This window comes from Mugil cephalus, chromosome 18 (assembly GCF_022458985.1).
Source record: "Mugil cephalus isolate CIBA_MC_2020 chromosome 18, CIBA_Mcephalus_1.1, whole genome shotgun sequence".
NCBI classification, from domain to species: Eukaryota; Metazoa; Chordata; class Actinopteri; order Mugiliformes; family Mugilidae; genus Mugil; species Mugil cephalus.
The window spans coordinates 18,642,501-18,667,645 of NC_061787.1; the positions used below are offsets into that span (position 1 = coordinate 18,642,501).

Sequence of the window (25,145 nt, forward strand, 5' to 3'; positions counted from 1 at the left end):
ACTGTTTTCTTTACGATTAGCCAGGCGGCAGAGCAAAATGTCATTTAGTCTAACGCTGTTCTGGCGGATTTGCAGCCCTGTTTGTCTTCTTAAATCTACAACAGAAGACTTGGCAAATGAACCCTGAGCCACATGAATAAAACAACAGGGGAGGAGAGGGGTGGCGCGAGGAAAGCCTCTCCCGGTCTGAGCGTTTGAGGAACAGTGCGGCGCAGACGGCAACGTGATTGGAGCCGACAGCGGCAGCCAGCAGTCACCTGCACAGGAGAAAAGGTCCCTGTCTGGCTTTTCTCAGAAGGGTTTCTGCGTTCCGTCAGTAAGAGAGCATTTTGTCAGGTGTACCGTCACGAAGGGCCTACGTGGCTTTTACCCCGCCGCAGCGGGGCTGGCAAGGACAAGTTGTTGCCATGTTGCATTCTGTTCTCCCATGACCGCTTTTAACTGCCGCGACCCAGAACACACACTTGATCATTAGAGTTATTCATCACCGCTCCTGACACCTCATAACCTGGACTATTTGCAAAAGCTGCTTCCACGGTTCAGCCAGGCACCTGGAGAACAACTGGAGAACACGTGTCTTAGCTCTGATTATAAATGACTCATATTGATTAGTGAAAACAGGTTGTGTGATGATTTTTTTTTTAATTATCTGTCTAACATGTTTTTAAATCAAATATTTGCAAAAGTACCTCATTTTAGAAGCTGGGCCATGGAGTTTAGATATTCATATCCACACTAGTGCCGTGGCTCAAGAAATGACCGTGTCAACTTTTAACTAGGAGGTTCATTACAAACTTTTAGACATTCATGATTCCCAGAGGGCAAATCCTTGAGCTTTTTATGATTTACTTATCCATTTGCACCATAAAGCTGAAAATTCTTTTGTTCATAAATAGCTAGGCGCAGGATTTTATACAGATACCATGTTCTCCTCCAAAAGAATCCAAAACGATTCCTTTAGCGACGCCGTGATTTTGATTTATTGCATTGATCATTTGGATGGTTTGACATTGTTGTCGTTTCATGATAAATATCTTCTGTTTGTGTCTATTGTCATTCAGTAACAGATTTTTAATTCACTGATTTGTCAGAGTAAAATTTATTGGGACTTCCTCCTATTCACATGAAATTCATTAGGACAACGCTGTTGGCAATTTCCTTGGTCATGTGGACACTACTCTGTTTAGTCATCTCATCTCATACTACCACCGTCGTGAAGATTGCTGGATCCTATCCCAGCTGTTATCGGGCGAGAGGCGGGGTACACTCTGGACAGGTCTCCAGTCTATCGCAGGGCCAACACAGAGGCCCTCCCACTCAGGTCAATTTAGAATCACCAATTAACCTAAATTGCATTAAATCAGTTTTAGGTGTAGTGACAATCCGCATCACCTCTTTATCAGAGGACATTCTGTCTGTGAAGTATTCCATCCATTACTTATGTCTACCTGGTCTGTACCTAAGTAATTTTGTTCAGTCTTTTTAAAATATTGGCCACCTGTTCAACTTGTTCCGGGACTCTTTTATTTAAATTCACATTTTTGTTCTTTCAAGTCTGTGTCTTGTATTTTGTAATCCCTTTGAACTGAACCAGAACATGGTTAGGGACCACCTCACATAGCTGCTAGCGTTGTTGCTTAACAAATGATCATCAAAGTTTGTTTTTTTTTGTCTGTCCACTAATTGATCAGCCATTTAAACACTGCAGCCATTCCAGTGGAATATGAATGTTAAAATGACTCTAATACAGCCAATCACTTTCGCCAATCACTGGTCATTTGGCCAGGAAAAGCCAACATCTCTAGAATGTTATGGCTCCTCCTAACGCAGACATGAAGGTCATTAGTCCTGGGAGACTTTTGGCTCAGTGACATTTCAACCAGCTCAGACAGTCATTCTTCACTAATGAATATGTTAGTGTCTGGTCTAGCTGGTGCAATTTTTCCCTCGTTTTATCACAGGAATGCAGGCGGACACAGCCGTGGCATACGTTCAACACTCTGCGGGGACAGACAAACAGGCTCTGCCAACAAGATGGAGTCTTTATGGATTTCCCCCCTCTCTGTTAATATTTAAATACTTCTGCCCACTGGCGCTGTTTGTCTACCTGTGGTGCACGAAGCCCTGTTTCCGTGTGATACCCTAACTCCTGGGTATTGATAACAATGCACTGGGCCCTCTTGACCCACTGGTTCTAATCACCATCATAATCCACCCACTGACTATCGCTTGCCTCCTCCATAACAGACCGCTAGCGGTTGCGTCACCAATGGGCTCATTAACTTGTAGTGTCACGAGAAGCTGTTTTTTTATGGTGTAGGTAGGTTGGTGGACATTAATTAGTCCAACACTTGTCCATATGTATTATTCAGTTGTGTAGGAGGTATTTTGGCCAAGGGAAGCCTGAAAGTAAAAAGTGATTGCTTCACTGTTCGCCTCCATATGAAGTGATTTGCAGTTAATCATACATTTACATATTCTCCTTCATTTTTTTGTGAGAAATGCACCCGGTTCCTGATTACAATTACTACATTACCAGTGGCGTGGTTTTGTTTTATTGTAGGACTGGCGAGGTAAATAAAACCTGTTTTGCCAGTTTCTAAGACGATGAGTAATGCTGAGATAAAGACGAGAGTTGGTGAAGAAACTCATCCAAGCTTTAATGGATCATTAGAGGCCCATTTTGGCTGAGAAAAAATGTCTTGGATGACATCTTGATGTAATAAACTGCCCCGGCGAGGTTTCAGATGAAGCTTTGAGGCCGACTGCCAGCAGTGATGGAGCGCTGGCACTGTCAGGCTAAACAAGAATATTTAAAAGATTAGTTCAAAGTACATGGTCGGGCATGTGCCAGTATTTCAAGTGTTCAAATTCAACAAGTCAGTGACTTAGGGTAGCACTCAGTCAAGCAAATATTAGAAGCTGTCGTCACAGCTCTCCAAACCAGTCTTCTTCAAATATGGGATGTGAACGTATGGGGCAAGTTTTTTAAATCACAAAGGAACAAAAATATGGTTCTTCACAGGTCATCAACAGCTTTCAGCATCAGCCTCTGTCGTAAAAAGCATCTTGTTCCTAATACATCAATATGTTTATGTATTGTGTTAGTTTTTTGTGGTTTTTCATCAGTTTGAAGCTCTTTGTTGCTAATTTGATTGTCCACTGCCTGTCCATAGATAATGCCACTAATAAATGGATGCCATTATCGACATTGTCTTATCTACATGTCGTGCCCGGACACCAGTGCATTGAGAATCATTCATGGAGGTGGGCGTGGTTCATGGAAAAAAGCGGAAATGCTAGCGACCACTCTGTGAGCTCCCAGATGCTTATATTCTCCTGGGAAGAGACCAGTGCAATCCGACGGACACCACGGTCAAAATGACTGGTTGATATCTGAAAATAATAAGAAAATTATTGGGTATTATTGGGCAGTGGGAGGGTCCTGTTAGGACTTAGGACTTGATTTTCTCATGAAGTATAAACGACTAGGCCAAAATTGACTTTTTTCTTGAGAGAACGAATTTGTACATAACAAGCTCAAATCTGTGAAATCTGCTTTCGGGTTGTCTATTGAGCAGCATTTCTGTGAAGGTCTTCAGTCATCCACGTCATGGTGTATATCAAAAAAACAAGGGCACCTGGACTGATTTCGCTACTCCTTCAAGTACCTTCTTCAGTTCCAAACAATAATGGGTTGTTAGAGTACCATTCATTAGGGAAGATAACAGGATTAAAACAGCGTCCACCAATTACAGGTAAGTATGTGGTAATTAACAGACCCTAGCCATGCGAGATGTTCCTATTTAAACCCAACTCCTCATCAGTGGGAAAGCATTGTCAAGAAGCTCTACAAGTCCAGCTGCAGTTTCAAAATTACACTTTATTTGAACTCTCTACTTTGGAAAACATCCTTATAGCGTCCAACTCTGAACAAACACTAAATTCTTCACGGTGAAGGTCAAATATCAAGCAGAAAATGAAAAATTCATGGTTTCTTTGCGGAGAGAGACATTTGACCAAATAAATAAAAAGTGAGAACCCCCAACCATACGTAGACTGATCACTTTAATTTCTGTTCAACTGTAACACTTCAGCCCAGTCCTGCAAACAGCCCATCTGCCAAACCAGCAATGTGGGGGGGTGGGGGGTGGGGGGGGGGGGGGGGGGGGTGTGAAAGGCAATCATCGCTACATTTTTATTAACAACTCCATTTAAATGGCTTGGTGGCAGCAGCAATCTGCAGAGGGCACCTTCAGCAATCAACAGCATTTGAGCACAGCTGCCACGTGAGGTGCACCGTGGGTAGCAGCGAGAGCTGAACAATGCGATTAATCCCACAGGACAAGAGAAAAAGAAGAAATTCCACAGACAATCACAGTGCCACGACCTATTTGCTATGCGCAGGTCCGTTTGAATAAGTGCTTCATTTAATAATAATTGATTGAGGACAGTTCTGAACAGTGGATGTGAGGTAGTGCTCCGGCGACACACTGCCTTCCCTCCGTTTTCTCTCTTCTGCCCTCTTTTTCCTCCTCTCACCAGAATTGTATTTTGTGCTTGAGTGAATTAGGTGATCATTTTTTATCTTACATGCCGCGCTGGCTTCTGGAGTTTCTAGCTCCAAGGAAATTGGAGGGGAAGAAGAAGTCGAACATTTATCGCATGCCGAGGTTAATCTCCTGAAATGGTGGGATTTGGTCAGAGAGGAAGTAGAAAATCCACGCTTGCACTCACGAGCTGCATTACAGTCACATTTCCAGTGTTATTTTTTTCTTCTCCCTCTCCCTTCCTCCCTTCTCCTTCACTCTCTCTCTCTCTATCCTGCCGTTCTCGTGTTGGAAGCAAAATCCTTCGAGCTGAACAGCGGTGACAAGAGGAGGAAGCAATGCATAAATTATGGTAGTGACTGGACTCATCACTCACTGTCTGATGAGCTAATAACACTACGCGCTGGGTGATTGTCTCTCATTGCTGCTGTTAATGCCTTGAATGAAAGCACACATCTGTATTGTTGTATTCTATTTAGCGGCAGTGTACCTACAATGTAACCTAAACATGACTGCAGGCGGGACACTGTTTCAACAGGAGCACTGCTCAACTGCAGGCCACAGAAAAGTAACTGAACACACAAGTCTTCAAATCTCTGTCACATAATAACACAATCTCGGTGTGTCGAAGTCGTTCGGAGCTAGTAAGAATTCTTGCTATGTCGTTCTCGAACAGCGGATACCCCTCAATGTAGTCTGAAAGCAGAATTTAAACCACTAAAAGGAGTTGAAGTGTCAGTTAAAGCAACTATACTGTCGCAAGCCTCTAGTGGTAACTGGTGGTATCGCCATCTGAGTTCAACAGATACACACCAACTGTTCAGTGCAACTGCAACAGGACAATGTGTGTTGATGTACTCATCAAATGGGTAATCATAGAAGTTGTAGCGACATAGTCCAGCGTTGCAAAGATGTTGCTCTCAAGTAAGAGATTTGTCAGAAAGTGCCACTGGTTACCACTGGTAGGCTTGGGAAAATGATGTTCTGTTTGCTTTCCCTGAATGTCAGTATGGGGAATTTCTTTTACCCCATTTTTCTAACGTCTCTTTTTCTAATTTTGCAAAAATCACTTCATTCTCAATTTCAGCTGTCGTCCTCATCCAGATATCTATTTGCCCGTGTGCTCTGAGCCAGTCCGTCCTCAGTCTGTGCTCTTTAAGTCCATCGTAATCCATTGTTTGTGTCGTTAACAGACCTTAGTCATATACCATCCATGGATGCTCCTTATCCTGGTAGATGTCTCCATCAGGGCTCTGTTAACTCTGCTCTACCACCACCAGTGATTTCACTCTTGTCTACCTGTCACTATCTTTCTTTCTTCATCTGGGACTCCAATCACCTTTGCACGCTCAAGCCACTACAGTAAAACTTTTGTTTGGCACTTCCACATAATCCCTGTTTATTGAACTGCAAGTTGATAAGATGAAAACCAGAGAGAGAGAAAAATATTCTCAATATTACAAACCAAACTTGACAAGGTGGAAAATCAGAAAAGCAACAAATGAACCTTCAAGAGATATTGTTTTGTAAGATGCCATTTCCAAAATCAAGGATGAACTTTTGATTTTTTTTCTTTCATAGTTTGCAGATAAAAGATCAACACTTCAAGGACTTTTCTTACAACTGCCTTGACAAGTTTCAAAATTTTAAGCTTCATATAACAGTTTTCAAACCTGAAATTCTAACTTTCACACTTTAAAGTGGCTGTGTTTCCAATGTATGTCTGTGAAGCGCGACTCTTTCCATAACTTTTGCCGACTAGCGGCGGTCTGTCTGTTTTTGTAACAGCTTACTCTGGTCCTGGGAGTCTTTGCTATGATTGCAGCAGATCAGTCAAAATCATCTTCGCCCAAAAGCTTTCAAGCTTTTTTCTGTATCAACAGAAAGCATCAGTCCACGGTGTACCAGACACTTCCATCACTACTGTACAATACACGCTTTTTTTTTTTTTTTTTTAAGCCGAGAACTGGTGAGGCCTTTTGCTGTAAACACACGGTTGACTAGGAGGAGGCTGCTGAAGAGCCCAGAAAGTTGAAGATTAAGTGGATCTGGGTGGGAGATTTATGCCTGCACTTTATGGCATTTGCAAATGGCTGCCTCAGTAGTGGCAGAGTAATTCCATCCTGTCATATTTGTCTTTAGAAATTGTAACAAATTACCGTGAGTTTGGAGCAGGAGAAACTCTTCTCGACCATTTTCTTGCTTCCTTCTCTCTCTTTTTCGGTCACCTTCTTCTTCTCCTTCTTCTTCTCCTTCTTCTCCGGGCCGCAGAGATAAGTCGCTGATGGCAAGATTGCGGGCTCATCCATTTACAGTGTGTGGCAGGTGACAGGGAGACATGTTTCATTCTGCCTCGTGCAGCGTGATGTGGTCCCCCCACGTCCCCTCTGTGTCTATTCTCTCCCCTCTGTTCACCTCCCCTCTCTGAAATCCCCCGGCTTTCACCCTTCCATCACATTTCCCCTTCTCCTCTCCTTGCTGCCCTCCTTCTCTTTTGACTTTCTCCTCGTCACTTTCTGGAGTGGTGCCTGTCAGCATAACTCAGCCCGTCAGCTCAAGGGACAGGGTAGGGGTAATTGGGGTAGAAGTGTGTGTGTGGACTTGCGCATGTTTATGTGTGTCAGACACTTTCACAGCAGACATAACTGCTGGTTCTCTTTTCCACTACCTGCTAATGAGGTGTGACTTGTGTCTTGCGGAGTGTTGGACAGACAATTGTGTCCCCCCTCCTACCTACACACCTCCCAGTGACCCTCTCTATTTTCTCCTCCTCCCCCTGCGTTCCCAGTCAATAGATGCCGGAGACGCATCCGTCACCCACGCGATAGGTGAGGACTGACCAGAGCAACACAACGCACGCGGCTGCATCAACCACAGCCTTATCCCTCAGTGTCACACCCAGATTTATCAACAGTGCAGCCGCAAAGAGCCAGAAAGTCATACTCCTAAGTGAGCTGATGATGCCAATAACCTTTACAGTGACAGGTTCTCAAGATAAATGGAACATAAACGGTGTAGAATTGGTTGAGTACAGGTTTAGTCATATATCACAACTCGCAAAACATGAAAAACGGCTCAAGGTGTTGACCTGGCCTCCAAATTCACAAGATCCCAAACTGATCAGGTTGAACCTCTTAAGAGCATTCAGATGTCCAGAGTGAACAGTTGTAGTATCAGCTAGTATGTAAAGATGTGAACTTAAAGCTTAAGTTTATGTATAAGCAGCTGGGTGAAGAGAATACATATGTTCTTAAAAGAAGTTTTTAAATGGGTGCAGTGAAGTCTCCCATTGGTCAATAACTCCTCAGCCCCTAATGACGGTGGCAACGGGAATGAAGAAGAATTAAACTAAAATAAATAGAAATAAATCAAAATAAATCGTCACCAAAAACGATCCTGGAGGGAGTTCATTAAACAAAGGCTGTACTTTTAATCTTAATACTGGGGTAAATCTACTGTGCAGTGGAGCGTCCAAATATCCAGATACTTTTGAACACATGGCTCTAAAGCGCAGTTCAAAAGTACAACAAGTCTTGAATTATTTCCACCGACTATCTTCTTTAATGTGGAGCTGTGGTTAGTCTGAAATTAGAGGCTTGCTGCACATTCAAGCATATGGTGTAATTCATGCAAAACTACCATGATATATGTATGTTTGTATTATGCACATATACTACATTTATACTCTGTAATTATTCGTAAGACCTAACACACAAGCTTTCTATCCATGTATGACTTATTGCAGTGCTTAAAGATAGCAGCTACAGTATCTCTAAACAGATGACCTCACCTCAACAGGACTAGTTTTAAACGGAAGTGTGGATGGTTTTAAAATAACGCTATGAATAATTGTTATTAATTACACAAAATGCAGTAACAGAAATAAAGCACAAGTTCTTTATATACAGTATACATGTGCACTTGTACTTAGGAGGGAGGTAGTTTGTTAGATGATCCCACGATCTAAAGTGGCCTATGCTTTTCTACAGTGTTTGGGAATTAGGCTTAAAAAAAATCACCCTGACCTGAAACTCACCCTGACACCTCGGTCACATCACTGAGCGTTTACCCGGCGCCCTCCCCGTAGCTCAAGCCGTCAGTCTCTTTAACAAACCACTTGCTTGCCGCGGTGGCTTGTACCCTCAGCGGCGAGACCGGCGCTCTCATCGCTCAACTACAAAAGTGCCTGTGTACAATATTTCCTCTCATTAAGTCAGCTGTAATGTGTTCCCCAGGCAGGAGTCACACGTAATGCGAAGCCGTCTCATTAGCGCTGTCACGTCACTTTCATTTAGGAGCTATCCGACAGCATTACGCGCCTCTTTGAGTGCTCAGGCCCTCCCGGCCTAGTTCAGCATGTCCAATGACTTATTCCCACTCAACGCTTCACATTTCCTTAACTTTCACTCATTACGGGTGTACTATGAAAACATATTCCCCGCTGAGTTCCGCCAATTTAATCTTTTGTTAAACGTGTGAGGTAGAGTTATAATCTAATAAACCTCATTAGAAGGAAATAAGGCTTGATGAAGACAGGGGGATTTATGAGAGCACCGCTAACTGCCCTACTATGGCCCTGAAAGAAATTACTAATCAATGACCAGCCCACAACTAATTGCTCGAATACATTGGACAGACATTCCCAAGAAGGATTATAGGAATACAGCTGTCACTTTCTTCCTTTCAATTCAGAGTGGAAGGGGAATTGCCTTCTGTGCACTGGAAACTCGTTGCTCTGCAGCGCTTCTAAGTGGTTGTAATAATTCAATGTTGACTACAGTTGTGAAATAATAAACTGGTTGGACATTTATTCACAGATTCACTCTTCTAAAGAGGTTTACAGTAATCAAATACAGCAGTATTTTAAGCAAATTAGTTTCAATTGCCTGTCGAAAGTGCTAATAATAAATTAAAACGATATTACTATTGAGCTACTGATTAGCAGAGGACTACTATAACGTCGTGAGAAGATGAAAGAAGCTCCAGGCATGAATGAATGAGTTATTTAAAACGAGTATTTGCTGCAGTGTGTTTGGCTCTATTCATTGTGACATTTAGCTGTTAATTCAGTGTCTCCGACAAAATTTCATGAGTCCCTGGCGTTTATTCTTTTAATTTTTTTTTCTTTTCTTTCTTCAATTTTTCATATAGGGTATATTGTTAGCCTAAAAGCATTATTGCCTAAGTCATATTAGAACATTTTCAGAAAACAAGAAAAAAATACTTTTAGCAAGCACATTGGTTTCTTATTGATACTGTAACAGTCAATCAATAAAAATATTTAGACACTTATGTTATAAGGCTAATGATATGGCACATAGAATAAGATCATGCATTTTATATCAGTCTTTAAATTACCATAATAACGCAGATATTGGACTTACTGTATGTCCATGACAAATAGCAGAAGCCTGTGTTCATCTATGAAATACTAAACATAATGCTGATACTTTATTTAATGTAACATACATTTGTCCACAGAATGGACGCTAACAAATGTAATTTACAATAAACACTTGAGTTTCAATCTAACTTTGCTAGCTAGCGCTTATAAAATTAAGCTAGTTAACACTATGTCTGGAGTCGTCTAAAAGACCAAGAGCACAAACATCGGGTTTTAAAAAGTGAAAATTTAAGTAAATTTTTATTAGTGAACAACACATGATATAGTAAATTAGAGCCTGGCTGGCTGTAGTTTAAACATTAAATGGGAAAACCCTGTGGTTGCTTTACATGCCTCAAATAAAACTACTGAAAAAAGAAAAAAAAAAACAAAAAAAAAACAGGTTTGTTTGTTCAAACGAAGAGAAAGGCAGAAAGAAATCTGGAGAAGAAAAAAAGAGCAACGGTTTTAAAGCGTTCAACCAAAATAAAAAAAGGACACCTCAGATGAAAACAGTCACCTGGGTGGCCAACGGTGGGCTGGCTATTGATTTGTCCTGGTGGACGTCCGTCATTGAGACAAAGCAAGGGGAAATCCCTGGAGGTGACTGTTACTGAACGCATGTCAGAGGGTCCATTAGGGAGTATGACTGACCCCGAACTAAGAGGAAGCAGAGAGGTAAAGCGGCGACCACATGGGGGAACCAGCACTGGAGACATCCAGAAATAAATCACTCGTGCTAGCTGAGCAGCTTTGTAGCCAAGATACAGCAAATGCTACAGTAGCAACTGAAAGATTGAGAGGTGGGCATTTGTGCTGTCATCTGGAGCAGAAAAATATTGAAATAGTTAAAAATCTTAACATCACCAGATCTGAATCTTGTTCAGAGTGAATACTTAAGTAATATTCCAGCCACAAATGCATTTACAAGGGCAACACTCATGTAAAAGCTGGAATGTTAGCTACAGCTACTGCTGCACCATGTTTTTACGCCAATATTTGTTGACATTTTTTCAAATATAAAAATTGAGATCTATACCAAATTATTCCAGCAGCAGTTTTTGTTTTACATTTTCCCACTGGTAGAGACAGCATACAAATACAGTATAGACTAGATATAACCTGAAGTTCTGAAGCTCAGTGCAGTGGCTCTGATGGTCACCATCTTTGAATTGTATGATGTGACTTTATTAATCCAAAAATGGTCAAAGAGGTGAAAAATCAGCTGTAGAAACAAAAACAGTTTTTGATTGTGGTTGTAAACCACAGATGATTGGCTCACTTTGAGAGCCAGCCTCAAGTGGCCAGTCAAAGAACTGCAGTTCATGTCACCTTAACTTCAAATCAATATATTTGTGAACTTCTGATTTTGCTATGGAAGGTTCTGTGTTCCGATCCTTTCTGTATAGATGACTGGGCATGTTCTCCCTGTGTCTGCATGGGTTTTCTCCAAGTACTCTGGCTTTTTCCCACCATCCAAAGACATGCTCATTAGGTTCACTAGTGATTCTAAACTGACCGTAGGCATGAGTGTAAATGGTTGTCTGTGTCTCTGTGTTAGCCCTGCAATACACTCCAGTCAACAGGCAGTTACAGAAAATTAATAAATGAATGAATGATCTTGCTATCACCTGGCTACTTTCACCAGATGACTCGGATGTTAAAGAAAATTAAGTTAATGAAATTATTTTTTTGAAGTTCTAAACAAGATTTGATGTTTGGAAAGGGAAACTCACACAGAATTATGTCAATATGTGTGATCAGTATTGATTTCATCCTGTAGTATGACCATGTCGATTATAGACTGCTGTATATCCTAAATTAGTTGTTAAAAAAAGAGGGTTTTTGGACCAAGACACATGAAGGTAACACCTAAGAACACAACACGTTGTGTGTATGCATGCATTTCTATGTGTAAAGTCCTCACGCCGTGGGACCATTTGTAATATCCGGAGTACAAATGGAAAGTTAATGCTGAGCAGTCTCTTGGGCTCTTTCCAAACACATTATGTGCAGCTCACTTAACATCGTTTTTGATTGACAACAGGCCAGGCAAACATTCACAGGGAACAGCAGGCTGTGCGTGATACTGCTGACAACACCAAACCTACCGTTTAAGGTCCGCTCTCGCTTGCCAAGCTGGGCACTTTTTCAGCTACTTTTGTCCTTTTTAGCTCTCCTTCGCCACCCCCTCTCCCTCTCCCCCACTTTCTCTTTGTCTCCTCAATCCCTGCCGTCCTACCTCATTTGATCTACCTCTCCCCGTCCGAAGCAGAAGCAAATTAAACAAATCCCTCCGCCATGATGATGGAAACATAAACCTCTGGCAGTGTTCTATTAGCCAGGCTGCTTATTTGTTAACAGACTGGATTATTGTGCTGTACTTGGTATGGGAGACCACCTGCTCAGGCAGTGAAGGGTATTCACAGGCTCACTGGTCCGCTTACTAATCTGCCTCTAAGGATGATTGCAGGTTTCTGTGGCATGATAAGGCCCTTCCTCCCTCTTTCTCTGTCTAGGAACATTTGTGAATGGTTAATTTCATCACTTGAGGGAATCTTGACCCCAGAGGTGCCTTAACTCCTCCACTACAGATGTTCCCGTCATAGTATTGCCAAACATCCGAGGCAAATTTGAATGCAAACATAAAAGTTATCTAAGTAACTGTTCCAATACGTGTGAGCATTTTTGTTTAGTCTGGGTCAACCCTGATCGTGTTGATCACAAACTGTGCCCGCTCATTACTTGATTCACCAACACGAGCTCAGCAAGGTTTCCCAGTGTAGACCAGCGAGGCCGTACATTTAAAAACAGTCCCAAAAACTGAACACAAGTAACCCAACAAAGTGATACATTAAATTAATGCCCTCACCCTTTGGATGTGGCAAGAAATACATATTCACCCATTTGTAATTCCTAAATCGACTTAATATGCTACAGTGTTGGATTGTATTTTTTATTTTTTTTTGGCTAACAGTGAAACCAACATGACGACAGAGAAAGTGAAAGCTTTCAGGAGAACAGGACCTCAAACAAGGGGGTACATCTCAGTATTAAAACTTTCAAAAAAGGTGGCAAATTAGCTTGTTAGCTTGTTTCCATGGATGTACAGACAACTGCCACTGGACTACATGTATATTTGTACTTCTGCATTTGTATTTTTGGAATTGAACAAAGATTGTATACTTCAGTAATATGAGTGTGTGTATTTACTATTTATTTCTCCTTGTTGCTCTTCACTCAGCTGAAACTTAAAATGCTTACCTTCGTTTTTTACTTTTTATAAAATAGCTGACTCAGGTACCTTCACACAAGAATGCCAATGTACCTGTACCATCTTGTACCTGTGCCCATGGCAATGAATATTCTATTCTATTCTATTCTATTCTATTCTATTCTATTCTATTCTATTCTATTCTATCCACCTATGACCTATGTCTCCTTGGGCAATAGGTACAGACCACATCCAAGTTCCTATTCCGTCCAATATATTACGTTTGCAATTAATTCACTAAAAACCAACTCACAAGGTTTCATTGTCATCAACTTAAAAAAACATGCAAATCTAGAGTGTATCTTTAATGTGAATAAGACTGCTTTAGCTTCAGGAAACCAGTCACAGCCTGTTCGTGACAGATTTACAAAAGGGCTTTTATTGTACTCTATCAAATCACCCACAATAAGGAGAAAAACAGCTGTTTATTACAGTTTAGGTTAGACTATAAGGAAATAAAACCTCAAGGCTTGTAATGGAACAACGGTGCATGCCTGACAGATTGACTGCCTCGAACAATGACATTTTCCAGCAGGAGCAGAGAATACAGAAATTGATTTCTAGCCATCTGTCAATATAACGATTAGTTTTGAACGAATTTATATGAACACCTCACAGTGTTTTGTGAGCCGACTGACTTTTTTTCTGTGGTGAATTACATGTGTAATTCCAGAAAGCCAGAGCTCTGCAGAACAATAAGCCCCGTTCTATTGTCTGAGCAGGAAAACAGTGAGTCAATGTTTACATCGACGTACAGCTGTGTGCTAATAAGACAAAGTAAAGTCCTGAGGCTGAGCTTACAACACTGACACATTCGATGGTGTCCATGGCAACCGGGTGAGGATGTAGTTTGTCTATAGTATCATACGGCGCGTTAACACAGGGAGAGCCAGCTAACTTCAATGGCAGGCTGGGTGTGTACTCGGGGGCCCTGGGGGTTTTCAGGCTGCAGGAGGTGCTGATGGGCGGAGGTTTGGGCTCCTTTGCTATGCTCACGAATGTGCGCACACACACAGAGGCGATGTCACGCGCTGTCAGGCACCCTGGGGCAGTGCTGCATGTACCGTGTCAGAGAAGAGAAATGATCTGTGAATCCTTGGGGAGCAGTCAACTAATGTGCACTGGGCTCCGTGTCCCTGTACAACCTGGATAAGTGACATAAAAGGTTCCCTCCTCTGTGTATCTATAGGCAGTGTCATTGTATAATGACCTTAGATATGTCATGTTTTCTCTCTTTAAAAACTGCTATAATGCCGAAAGGATAATAGTCCCATCTATTTCCTGCTTTAAACCTCACAACTATATGTCTGGATGTACACTGGCTGTACCGCAAACATGGACTGTGTCTCATTAACTAGCTACATTAGGTTGTGGTGTTACATTAGTAAAGAAAGAGTATTTTTTTTATTTACTCGCTGCATACAAGCCAGTCCTCCATGTTACTATCTTAGAGTTCAGTGTTGTGCTAGAAGAACATTTACCTCCTTTCATACCCTCCATGTTCTACATGCTAATAATCAACATGATATGATGTATGTAGCTATCATGTGCAAGACCCTTTTAGGGATCTTGTTTTGTCAACAGAGCACGAAGTTCCCACCCATGTCTTGGAGAAAACCTGAGGTTGGTTGGATGTCCTTTCTGTTTGACTGAACATCTGTAGGTACCTCACCTAGTCGTGGGCCTGATGTAAGTCCATGGTGTCGTCAAGGTCTCCGCATGGCATAAATGGCATTCTGCCATGTTTGCAAGTGACTTAGTCAAATACAAAACTGCACACAAGTGCCTTAAATGTACAGGCATACCAACCTTACATCTTACAGATACAAAGCCACTTCACATCGCCTATGCCAAAAGATTGCACATCGCGTAGATTTTCACCAAAAGTGCATTAATATCTGGATTCAGCCAAGCCCGATCATTTGCAGTTATTTATTTTATGTCCGCCATAAATTAAAACCCACGTCCTCGTAGCATCAAAATCACTTCTACCTCTTCTGTTTTGGTCATAGTTTGGCTAGCGTCAAATCACGTGACTCAACATGTCTGTTGTGTGGAAGTGCTTTAAACAGGAAAATGAAGTCATTCAATATTGAATATTAAAAGATTGGTATCCAATCAGTTGGCAAAAACATTCGATCAGGACATCCCTGCTGAAGGACCTACTATGAGGAGGTACAAACTGCTGAAAACATCTGGCTTCCCCAGTCAGGATGTCATGATACTGACTTTTGAACCTTGTTCGGTTTCTTTATGAGTTTTAATCACTTTCTGCGATACTGATTTCCCGGAAAGAAAGTTTTGTGTCTTACTTTACTTCCTGCCTTTATTCTATATTCCTGCCTTCATATATGTATGTTTTATGTATATATACACTGCCTAGTCAATAAAAACAATATGTACATATAGATATATATTTTTATACGCAGCACAGCCTTTCTGTCACAGTGCTTGGTCAGTTTTTCTGTGTTGTATTTTTGTCGCAGCAATTCCTGTTACCTTTATAGTAAGTGATCATTAAAGTAAACTTCATTATTGTAAGATTCTTCTATGACCCAATAAAAGCCTTGACCCTGACGTGATTTGAACACGCAACCTTCTGATCTGGAGTCAGACGCGCTACCGTTGCGCCACAAGGTCATGATGGTATGAGAAGTACACTAAACCGCTGACACAAGGGGTGCACCTAGAGACAAAACTGGGGCCGGAGGCATTCACTGCTGGTCTGACAACCAAACAGTCAGACAGTCCTTAGAATATGCTACTACAATGTTTATACTGTACTCACTTCTTCAGCCAGGTCGTTGTAAAGCAGTTATGACATCGACCCACAAATTGGCCTTTTGACTATTTTCTCTCTCTGAATCACATTCCCTGACAGACTCCTACGGCTGCTGGCGCTTTGATTGTATACATTTAGATTCTCTTCCTGGTTCATATCTGTGGCGGAGAGCAGCAGGAGCAGCAGCCCTCACAAAATAAAAAATAAAACATGGTTAACCAAACACTTTTGGAGCTGAAAGACAAAACATTCCCTAGCTCATCAACATACAGGCAACACTCTCTGAACGGGCAGTTGTTGTAGCTGTGCAGGCCAATGTGTTATCCTTTCTCTGCAGAGACTTTCCCAACATATGCTTTCAGGAAAATCCGACTGTTTTAGCCGGCAGATGGAGAAGCATGCTTCTGTCAACACAGAATAACACTAAAAAAATGATTAACGACAGCACAACTCAACCATATGTTGCAACTACATATGAAATGAAATCTTTTTTAGAAGCCTCACTGTGGCCAAAAGAAACGGAGGCAGAGGAAGCAGGAAGCATCTCCAAGAAAACGAGGAGAAGGGAGATGAATATGATGAGACACACATGGGCGCCGCCGCTCTCTCTGTAGTCAGAAGACAAAGCGCCGCGCCCGAGGCCACAGCCGTCATAAAAGCAGTAATAGAGTGAACACACATTTTCATTAGCTATTGATTCATTTCCAATTCTCCATTAATTTCGGGGGGCCATCGCTGCACAGTGGCCTTTCTCGTCCCCGGGCTACGTTCCTCAGCTCCGCCTGACATAACCGTGGTAATTACTGCGCTCCCGCCCTGCAAGCTGTTCACAGTCTCATACCGCAGTAAAAATTGAATGAGTATTCTAAACGGGGAAAGAAAAAAAAAAAAGAGGAAGCAGATGAAAGCAAGAGAAAAAACAGGGAAAAAAACATTGGCTGGAAAGTGAGAAATCAAAGACGGCGAGGCTATCACCTACAGGCGTGCGGTTTGACACAACCGAATTACAATGGGTGTGAACAATCGCCATTGTGCTATTTCAGCCTTAATTGTCAAAGTGCTCGATCGGTTCAAAGCCCCGGGTGTGTGCGCTGCGGCTCGGGCTGCTGCAGTCAAAGGCACAAACTTTTCCCTCGGAAAAAAAATAAAAATATGAGGCGAGAAAAAGAGGCGTGTAATAACAAGCACCAGTGACGGAGGGGATGATTCAACGTCTAGTGAGACCAACCTTGGGGATAATGCCCACGTCAGAATACACTGGATACTTTATGGGCACATCGCTCTCCGAAAGATGACAAACACATCATGTGATATGTGACAACATGACCTGTGGTTCAGGCTTCAGGGGGGGGTTTAGGTGTCGGTTCCCTTGGCCTTTTACTGAGAGGTCAGTGGCAAACTGATGAAACACATCTTATGAAGGGTGTACAGTAAATACAGTATAGAACAAGTTCTTACCTGATGGAGATAACATCGGGAGGGCATGAAAGAAAGAAGAAAGAAGAGATTTGTTAGTGTTTTTTTGTCACAGTTTGTAATATATATCATCATCAAAACGGAGCATTTAATTCATTTAAATTAATTTGATTAAAAGCGTATTTTACTCCTAAGGCACTCCAGGTTTTTATACATAAGCTTCCTGTTTGTAAAAACTATGCAGAGAAAGTAAGAAACACGTGGTCAGTAAGTGGGAACCATTACTATTCTGCTACAACCTGCACAAGAAAGCACCGCTGTTCATTGCACTGGAGGCTACCCAGCGGTGCGGAGTTAGGAAAAAAAAAAAAAAAAAAAAAATGAACTCCACCAGGTTCATCTATCACACTCGCTACCTCCCATGTTTCACAAAAGATGAAAAAAAGGGGGAAACAAATGGCAAAGCAAATCAATTACAGGAACAAGAATCATGTCACCTGTCAAATATACACTGTGTTCTGTGTCATTCTGCGTTTTTTTCTTCCTCCCCCTTCCAGCGGCGCACATTTTCAAGATTGAATTTTGAAAACCTTATACATTATTAACACCCTTCATGCTTCATCAATTTACCGAGGTAGATTTCAACCCCTTCCCGCCGCCTCTCCACCTTCCCTTTCTTTTCATTTCTATTTTGATGACACGAAATCCAATAAACACGGTGTTTGTTCTTGGCATCCATGCTCTTTTTAATCGAAAATATTAAGAGCCACTGTCACGTCTGAGATTCAACAGGGAGCCCCTTAAAACCAACTGTGGGCTGAGGAGGAGGTGGAAGAGGGTGCAATAAGAAGAAGAGCGAGCGGGGGGCGGGGCGGGGAATCAAGCATCCACCACGCTGCCCATTTAAGTCGACTCACAAAAGAGCCCCATGATGTGTGCTTGAGAGGTCGGACAGAGAGAAGCAGTGTGGCTAACTGGGGAAAAAAAATGCACATGAAGAGTTTTCATATCCGCTCAGATTAAGGGTACTTGGAAGAAGGGTGAAATAACGGCGGCGTTGTCAAGGAAACAAGTGCCACAGCGACACCTTAATCTGGAGAAATATAATTGGAAAAGGAGTGATAAACATCTTCCTATCTTAGTGTGTGATGTACTGAACGGTATTCTAAAGGAAGCCGCCTGAGCACTCATTACTGGAGTCATTGTAAGAATAACACTAATGAATACATATGGAGAGACGTCCTCGCGGGCTAAAAGAAGGAACTCTGATGTGGAACAGCCTTCTAGGGCTTTCGTACAGGATAAAGTAATGCTTTAAAAGCTTGTTGCGTGATCATGCGTCGCATATAAATGTGATAAGCGGCGGGGTAAATAGCACTTGTACAAAAAAAGGAATGATTCCACAAAACAAATATTGGGTCTTACGAGTGTACAGGTGCACGCAGCACATGTCGCCTCACGCATGCCATCGGCGGCGCGCACTCAGTTTGAATCCACAACACAAGCGCGACACGGTATCATTAGCGACTCAACCTTCACAGATGAAAAAAGAAGTCATGAAGAACTCCGTGCAAAATGACATGCAAATAAGGAAGAACTGAAGAATCTTTGCCATCTCTCACCAATTATCTTGTTAATTACAAGCCATTGTGAAGGGCTCCCACTGTCGACGGGCTCTCTGATTATACAGTGCATTTGTCCCCACTTTCCACAGTCTAATCAGTAATTACTACCTGCAGCTGCAGCTCGGTACAGAGCGGGCTCGGCCATCTTGGGACAACGGAGGAACGCTGGGTAACGTGAGAGATCCTGGGCCTGTCAACGTTGGGCATATTTAGTTTGCTCAGTAGGAGAGTGTTGCTGCCGCAGTTAGGTCATCAGGCAGTTCAGCCAGTCAACACTTCTTCTCTCTCCGCTTCTGTTAACGGTGCTATGGGTAACATTTTTATTTCCCATCTTGTTACTTTGGCAGTTAACTTGAGTGCTGTTTTTGCACATGCAGCGTTTTACACAGTGCACTGGAATCTGCACAGAAACAGACTGTTCAAAAAGCATTACTCTCCCGTTTATCACCACATAGCCCACCCTAATGATTTGATTGGCCCAGCATAATCCGTTCCCAACGGAGAGACTCCAGACCAACTTTCCAACAGGAGACATTTGTAGGTGCGGAAGTTGCTTTGGTGCTTTCCAGTGCACCGTAATCCAAGATATTTTATCAGAATTATCTTATTAAAAGCAGCGATGGGCCGCCGTGTTCTACGCTGTAGTGTGCTGTGGTGCTTGTTACTATGCTGCATTTAAATTGTACTTTAGATTGGACGTGACGTTTACAAAATGTAGTCAAGTATTGGAGTTTTCACATCCAAGATAGCAAAACTTGTAATTTGGGTAATATTGTGTTGAAACTTCAGATACCAATGATTAGTGCTCATTTCAAAAATGAATTTGCATTAATGGCCTGCACAAGTCCATGTATTAATTACTGAAAGGAATTATCAGATAAGAGAACTGATTGCAGACAACCATTTAGCAGTTAACCATGCTTGTCATTTTTGGTGCTTATTATATTCATAAAGTAAATTCAATAGTTGAGTTTTGTCTGGACAAATTAATCATCATTGTCACTGTCTGAGCTATAAATACTGTCAGCTATCATTGTGCTTTTTGTTAAGTGCACAATGCAAAGCCAAACTGCAGCGTAGCATTAGCATCAGATTGCCAAAGCGAGCAGCTTGCTAGTGAGGAACTTAAATCTATCATCTGCCCCATATATAATATTTTTATTTCTAAAGCAGAACTCACAATGACTGTTAGTGACTTTAAAAATCACGTTATCATGTTACAATATTCACATGCTGGCAAGCGCAGTAGCTAGCTGTAAGTTTTCTCATTTTAACTTCGAACAAGGCAGAAACATCAACATTGACCCAATACAATGGCAAAAAGATACATAAAAGTTGTAAATATACTTAAATTTTGTGACCAGAACTTGAGAAACAATTTAGAGTTTTCATCTCTGCCTGTGAGCCAGGAGTACCGCTCCTAATTAGTGGACTGAAAGTGGCTGACAACCCTTTTTCTGTGACAGGTTTTCTAGCTTTTACAGTTTCCCGACCTTTATTAACGATGTCCAGGTTTTCTTGAAAAGTCCATCTTGAAAATGGCTTTGACTGTAAATCCTCAACCAAATCCATCTTTTCTCCTCCTTCAACCATTGTGAGTGACAAAACAGCAACAACAACATCAACACACAGAGGTTCTGAATATGGTAACGTCACTGTGCGCCTGCTAACAGGCCCTGGTGTCCTCAACTCAAAATCTGATTGGTTAAAGCTACAGTCTGATCAACACTTATTTTATGCTGCAGGGCCTGAGGAACTGATTCTGAAGGCCTCCAGGCAGATTTCTTTGACACTACCTACAAATCATGAATAGCATACTAGCATACTAACAAGCACCACAGCACACTACAACGTAGAACTGAAACACTGTGCTACTGTAGCACAAAAAGCTAGCAGGGCATCTACAGTATGCATCCCTCTGCCCCATTACATTTAGTGTGGTGGGAGGCCCTTAGGCTGTATTTAGCAGCCATCTCTGTGCCCATATCCCTTAGACTACTGACTACTGTCTTCTGATTGCTTTCTCGTTTACATGCCCCTACATTCCTGGCAGCTACAGGGTAATGTGTCATTTCAGAAGTCACTCTGAATAAAATTTAAAAGCAGACAGTAACACCCATTTTTTCTCTGTTTTCTGTGCAACTTTTTACCTCATGGTAATTTTAGGCAACTAAGCTGGTAGGCAGCTCCAGCCTCACAGGTGGGGTTATTGAAGCTGTTTGTGATCGAGACCGTAAGAAACTAGCAACTGAGGCACAGGCAATCATTTAATAACAATGCCTATACAGTTATCTGAGCACCCAGGTTATGCAGTGAAACACTTCTCTGAGGAAAAAACCAATAAGCTTCTTTCATATTCCACTCCTGGCTTTGGGGGTCACGACCCGTACCACTCCACCCACCAGCACCTAGACAGGAAGACTCGCTCTCTGGTAGAAAGCAATGCATATCAATGGGGCAGCTCTATTAAGGAGGGGGTAAGGGAGAGGATCACCTCCGATATCAAAGGTGGGCCGGAGGAAGGATTCTATTTGACTGCCATCACGGTCAGGGAAGGTTGAGGAGGGCATTAGGTGTGATGACTCAGACCAGAAGGCTCCACTGCTCTGACTTATGAGAAAGGAGTCCGGCCTTCGTCTTTCTCTTTTCCATCTTCTCTCAACAGTAGAGATTCACCTGTCTGTGAAATACAGTACAAGCTTCAGCTTCAAGTACACCACGGGTGTTATTTATGATCGTGGCTTGGTCACATGTCATTTGGCAGGGGCAGTATTATGACACTGTGACACGCTAATGAAAGCCGAGGCGTCTTATCTCACCCGTAAAGCTGAGACACTCAGATATTCAAAGCTCTTCAGTGGACGGTAAATACACAGAATATTGTCTCGGTGGAAAAGATGCTGAGGCAGTGGTGCATTTGACTGCCTGGGTGTGTATATGGTTATGAGTAAGTGTGCCGTATGTGCGTGTGCTTGTGTGGCTAGTCAAACAGGAAACAACCTGCCGACCTTCAGAGGTCAGGGCTCCTCCATCAGCCTATTAATCACAGCGGTGTCTTGCTCCTCTGGTGCCGTGAAGGCAGACTGGCTGAGCTCCATGTGTTTAGCGCCGATGACTGTCAGGTTAGATATGCACCACTCAGACTATTTGAGAACAAATCCCTCAACAGGTAATTAAATAAGCTCAAGATGATCTGCTGCATATCCGCTCTTACTCTTAAATTATTGATAATCAAGTGTAAGCTCAAATAAACCTTGCTTTTAATTTGTCCTAGATGCCATTTGTCACAAGACAAACTGCAATCCAAATATTATAACCACCTCAGTAGTCTATTCTCTTTGGAGCCATAATGATTCTGTTTGTATGAAAAAAGAACTGGTTATCAGTGGTCTGATGGTGGTTTTTGTGCTTCATGTTTTGAGGTCGTCATCTGAGAATCACCTCATCAATACGCACGTGCTAACACACTGAAGAAGACCTGAGGTTTTCTGAAGCTGGCTAAACCTGAATCAGTCATTTTATGAAGTGAGCAGCTGAGGTTTTCTCGAATCACACTGAAAGTCATTTCAGAGATCTTGTATTGAAAAGGAACCAATTCGTCACACCATCCATCTTGAACTCTACCAGGAATTAGCATCATGGTGCACCAACTTCTGAACTGAAGCCGTAGTTTGTTGTGCGGCTTGTTCTTTATACCTGGTGCCTCAAATGGCAAAAATGAAAGACAAAAAAAAAACAATCAAAAAAACAATCTTGGTAGCGATGATGAGACATTTGTGTCAGTAACATCGGTAACATCACATTCCTTTGGACAGTGTCTCCCAAAGGAATTCATAAAAAAAAAAAAAGAAAAAGTTTCATATCCGTCACACTAGGCTATTGTTAAATAGTTGGAACATGGAGAAGTATGGTGATTTTATTGGATGCTGTTCAATGACTTGATAAACACCTACTTTGAAGCATATTTAAGTCTCAAGTGCACTTCTACAGAAGCCCTGGTTGGACTGCAGCTAAGCTTCAGAAACGCCGTTCCGCATTTATCTTTCAAACATCATTAATGGTATGGCCCCAATTGACAAATTTTACACAACTGAAAATGCACTTTACACACTTCATTCAGTGAGTGGTCAGTTGTGCGGAGGTGAGATCATCATCAAGTGCTACACTACACTTATTCCAGGAGACTGAAATGAACAATTCAAAAAGGTGAACTGGCTTTCACCTCGTCTTCCAATGTGAACATGTACAAACTGCCAGCATAATCCGGACTTAGCAAGTGTTTCAGAATAAAACGGACCATAAATTGCAATGATATGTCTCTATATGCAATCAGAAAAATATTACATCGGACCTGAGTATTGTCTGGTCAACAAAATGGCAGTCCACCAAACTCACCATCCCAATTTATCTTATAACCTCAGGATTAATCTAGTGTGGACTGACCTTGTTACTGTTATTAACTACAGCTAGTTTGCTCTCTGTCCACTTTAAAACGTTGTCAAATCTCTTTTAAAGAAGCTATGCACTTGTTGGTATTCTTTTGAACCTGAATCTACTTCAAAATGTTTCATTACAAACTCAGCTGGACCAAAGCAGTAAATGATTCTAAAGCATGTCTTAAAAGTCCTTTCCTGGTAGATATCGTGTGTGTGTGTGTGTGTGTTAAGGTTGAAAGCTGGAAAAAGATGAAAGATGGAGTAATGGGAGAGGGATAGATAGATAGATGGATGAATGAAGAGGGACGACGAAGGGCAGGGAGATCACTTCTGCAGCCCTGATGGGTGTACAGGTATAGCAAACGAGGGGGGGGGGGGGTCGGGTGCGGGGGGAGTGTAGTGATGAGAGGCAAAGAAGTGTGGCAGGAAGAGGAACGCTGTACGGAGAGATGGGGGGATGGTTGGATGGATGGATGGATGGAAGTGGAGAGAGGAGAGGAGGGAAAATGCTTCAGTGGCTTCACTTGACAGCTGAGTGAGAGGGGAAGCGGAGTGGCTACTCTATGTAATTTGTTAGCGGGTTCGTGATGCATGCAGGCATGATACCAAACCATGCCTGGCGAACACAGCTCAGACTAGAGAAGAAGAGGGAGAGAGAGAAAGAAGGGAGAGAAGGCAGGGGTGAGTTTGACAAATCAAGGTACATCAAGGGAAAGGTGTGGAAAGAAGAGGGGATAAAGATGGAGGATCATATCCCTGCCCGCATTTTCAGCCTCTGTCAGCCGGGTGAGACTGACCCACGTCTCCTGCATAAGTCAGAGGTTGTTTATCCACAACAGCATCTGCGACAAGGCCCGAAATCATTGTCTCCCGCACCATCTCGACAGCTCCTTCTGCTTTGCTCTGCGGCAGGTGCATCTCGTCTCTGTACAAGCCACTCTGGATGCATCGCAGACACAATTTGCCTGGGCTTATCTGAGACTTTGGAATAAAATGACACAAATCTGGGCATCAGCCCGCTAATAATGAAGCCACGTTGATGTGGGACCTACTTTGTGTGTGTGCGTGCGTGCAAGGCGTCAAAGTGTGTTTGCGGCTTGTTGACGTGGGACTGATCCAGGATGCCATGGCAGCTGTCTGCTATAATTACCTGGGAGCCCGATCACACACACACACAAACACACCCTTCCACGCACACACAACTCTCCTGATTACCTCATAAGGCGAGGTTTGTCTGATTAGCTCCCATATTTACACCAAAGTCTTGTTATTAATGAACATGTGTTTGGCGTTTCGCTCCACCATACTTTGTAACTCTCTGAACATTTGGAAGGCAATCTTTGACAATGTTTGAGGAGCATCGCTGATTAGATGCCACGTCTTCAACACAAATCCGTGTTTTGATTGCAAAAAAAAAAAAAAAAAGCACATGAGAATGAGGCTTCATGACTGTTTGCCGCGCAGAAAATGGAAAGTGAAAAGGGTGGAGGAGAGGAGGACGTCTGGTGCGCTACCACAGACACCCTGGAAGAGCGCAGACATTACCAGACGGTATTTCTGGGGGGCATGTCTACGAGACTGAATGGCTCCATCAAACAAACACAGCCTGCCGTCTGACACACATGCTTGCCCACACACACACAACGCGTGGCGCAATCCCACACACGGTTCTCAACCCA

General features: G+C 42.4%; 1 protein-coding gene and 1 non-coding gene across 2 annotated transcripts in view; both read right to left on the minus strand.

The window, feature by feature from the left end:
• The window catches only part of adarb2 (adenosine deaminase RNA specific B2 (inactive)), a 170,211-nt gene that overhangs the window by 103,099 nt on the left and 41,967 nt on the right, over window positions 1-25,145 (minus strand). The window lies entirely within an intron of this gene.
• On the minus strand, window positions 15,776-15,847 carry trnaw-cca. The gene has a single exon. It is a non-coding gene; the product is annotated as a tRNA-Trp (tRNA).